Raw genomic sequence first — 3,598 nt, forward strand, 5'->3', positions numbered from 1 at the left:
TCCCCAAAATAAAAAAAAAAGATTCTATTATAAAATATATATCTGGAAGTATAAAAAGCTGGAACGATTGTACAAGTTAAATTTATTGTGCTGTGAATCTCTCACCTAGTGTGAGCTTGGGGTTGCTTCACTAAACAGAGTGGAAGCAGGTTTGGCTGTTTGGACTTAGCCTCCCGCTGGTCAGATAGCATGGGTCCTTTCAGAGAAAGATGGATGTCCCGCTGGAGAAGACAGGGACCTCCCAGAGCTCTGGCATAGCACAAAACCCCAGATCACAACAAAACAAATTGCCCAGCTGCAGACAGTCACATTTCCTGTCTCCCAGTCTCTGCGGGAGTGACCCAGCTTGGCCAGCACACTCAGGGTGTCACAGGGCTACAATCAAGGGCAAGTCTTTATCAGGGTCACAGCCAACTCCGGGTGTGGGTGCAAGGGAGTACCTGCTCCCAACAAGCTCCTGCGTGGCTCTCTCTCCAAAGGACTATGGAGGACCAGGCAGCTGCCTCTCCCAGAGAGACAACAGAAAACAGGCACCCAGCAGGGCAGTGGCAGCCGTGCTATAACCTAATCTCGGGAATGTCAGCCCATACGTGTGCCTGTCACAGTGTACATGGAGAGGTCAGGGGACAAGACTGTGGAGTCAGTCCTTCTCTTACATGAGCAGTTCTGGAGACTGAGCCCTGGTTGCTAGATCTGTGCCTTTGCCGGCCAGGCCACTTCACCAGCCCCTTTAAGTGGCTTTTGTCCGATTTTTTAATTTAATTTAATTTATTTATTTATTTGTCACGGAAATGAGAAAAATAACTGATGCTCCACAGTTATGTGGCATCGTGAATGCTCTGAGGCCCACGTGCTGAAAGTGCATGCGCTCTGGACCTCACCTTTGGGCAGCCACTGAGCTACTATAGCCCAGGTTTTCATAGAGGAGACCGAGAGCAGAGTCTGGCTTCTTTCACTCAACAGTGTTTTCAGATTTACATCTGTCTACATCGTTTGCTCTTTTTCTTCCATGATCATGCATGCACGCTCGTGTGTGTGCGTGTGCATGTGTGTGAGTCTGTGTGAGTGTGTGTGTGTGTGAGTGTGTGTGTGTGTGTGTGTATGTGTGTGAGTGTATGTATGTGACAGTGTGTAAGCGTATGTGTATGTGAGTGTGTAAGTGTGTATGAGTGTGTGTGTGTGTGAGTGTATATGTATGTGAGTGTGTATGTAAGTGTGTGTGTATGTATGTGTGTATATGTGTGTGTGAGTGTGTGTGTGTGTGTATGTGACAGTATGTGAACGTGTGTGTATGTGAGTGTGTGTGTATGTGACAGTGTGAACATGTGTGTATGTGAGTGTATATGTGAGTGTGTATGAGTGTGTGCCTCTATTTTATTTCTTGAGATGAAGTAGTTTACTTAACCTGGAGCTCATCGATTGGCTACATTGTCTGGCCAATGAGCTTCAGGAATTCTCCTGTCTCCGCCCTCCCCTATCAACCCAGGCTTCTGTATGAGTCCTGGGGACTGCACTCCACAATCTCCCAGCTCCAGGCATCCATAGTCTTCACAGATCCTTGGCTTCTTGTTTTTCTTTCTCGTGTACGTCAGGGTTTCGTGTCATGAGTTTTGATGACAGATAGAAAGTGTTCACTCTCTCCTTCTAAGGTCTAAAAGAATTTGTATAATGTTAATATAATTTTGTAAACATTGAAGAGAATCCAACAGAGAAGCCACTCCAACCTGTAGCTCTCATTATGGGAAAGTTTCAAATCACAAATTCAATTTTCTTTAGTAGATACTGAGCTGGTTCAATGCTCCACTGATAGTTTTCATAATTTGTGTTTCTCAAAGAAAGTTGCTCACATCAGTGAAGCAGTTGGGTTCATTTAGATGACAGTGTTTATCAGATTCTCTTATGATTATTATTACCTAAACTGTTAAAGGCTCTTATATCAAAAGGGTATAGTGGCTCATGCCTGTAATCCTAGAGATCGAGATACTGAGACAGGAGGATCTCTATGAGTTCCAGGCCAGACTGGGCTCCAGAGTGAGCCACTGTCTCAGAAAAAAATAAAACAAACCCTGAAACTAAACAACAGCAAATGCTGGGCCACCTTAGCATTGTCCATCTGCGCTGACTCCGGGAAATTTTTTGGTTTTCCCTTTTTTTGCTGGTTGTGAGGACTTGTCAGCCTTGTCGGAAGGACGACTCTTACTGTTTCCCGAGAACCAGCTCTAGCTTATTGGTATTCATCACTGTCTGTCTGTTGCTGATAATATACATTCCTATTCTTTCTCTAACTTAAGATATGTAGATTATTGATTTTTAAACTTTTTCTAAGTTCTGATTGTAAGCATTTTAGACTCAGTGCGCCTCTCTCGGGACTCTTTTAGCTGCATTTCACAAATTTTGATGCGTTTTTATTCTCATTCAGCTCAAACAGCCCTCTTGTCTTGTCTGTGATTTCTACATAAATCCCCTGTTTGTATAGACCCGTGTTGTCTAATTTCCAGACGTGTCTGAGGTGTCTGGTGGCATTTTTGTGATTGATTTCTAATTCCATTCCACTGAAATCAAGGAGAATGCTCTGTATGGTTCCTGTGCTTTGAATCATCTTTGTAAGTTTTATAGCTCAGCATGTGGTCTGTGCTGTCAAGTATTCTGTGTGCATGAGATGAGATGGTTGACCATCATAGGGTCTTAACAGCAATTAAGAGCAGAGTGTGGTCTGGTGGGGCAGAGCTGGGTTCCCTGGACAGCAACCTTCCTGAGTCCATCATTGCGTCTCACACGACAAGGACAAGATCTTTTCTAGTCTGAAGGACTTGCAGAAGTGTTCCTGTTGGCACCTGGACACAGAGCCATGGTGATGTCCACAGCTTGGGACATTGGGCACATGTCTATAATGAGATCATAAGATGGGGGAGGATTCAAGTGGTTGAAAAAAAAGTTAGGAAAGCAGAATCCAGGAAAGAGGCGGACCCCAGACTCAGACCACAGATCCCCCCAGGAAGTCAGCAGAGCCAGACACGTAAGTGAGAGGCAGCTCTAGATAAGAACCAAGCTTGGGTTCTACGCCACAGTCCCCTTTCCCTGGCAGGGACCTCAGGAGCACATTGCCTACCAAAGATGTATCCGACCTTTGACATTGGACAGCATTTATAAATCTGCTGGCTGGGCCTCATCTCTCACTCTCCTGGAATGTGTGTGGCCCACCAACTGCAGGCACTCCTGTTATAGCATGCATGGCTTTAGTTCAGGAAAACAAAACAAAACAAAACAACAACAACAACAAAGACCAGCTAGGCACGGTAAGATGCACCTGTAGTCCAAGTCTGGGAGGATGAAGCAGGAGAGAAGCACTGTGAGTTTGAGGCTAGCCTGGACTATATATGCTAAGTTCCAGACCATCCTGTGCTCCATAACATGATCTTGTCTGAAAACAAAAACAAAAACAAAAACAAAAACACCCTGACAAAGTCAGCTCCTACAGGAGAGCTTCTGGTGCAGGGTTGGCCCCGTTGTTCCTGTGTTATGACACACTTTATAACCACGACTCATACTGGCCTCAGGCTAGCTCACCTTTCTCCTCCCACGCCAGACGTCTGGATTC

This window comes from Mus musculus, chromosome 4 (genome assembly GCF_000001635.26).
Source record: "Mus musculus strain C57BL/6J chromosome 4, GRCm38.p6 C57BL/6J".
NCBI classification, from domain to species: Eukaryota; Metazoa; Chordata; class Mammalia; order Rodentia; family Muridae; genus Mus; species Mus musculus.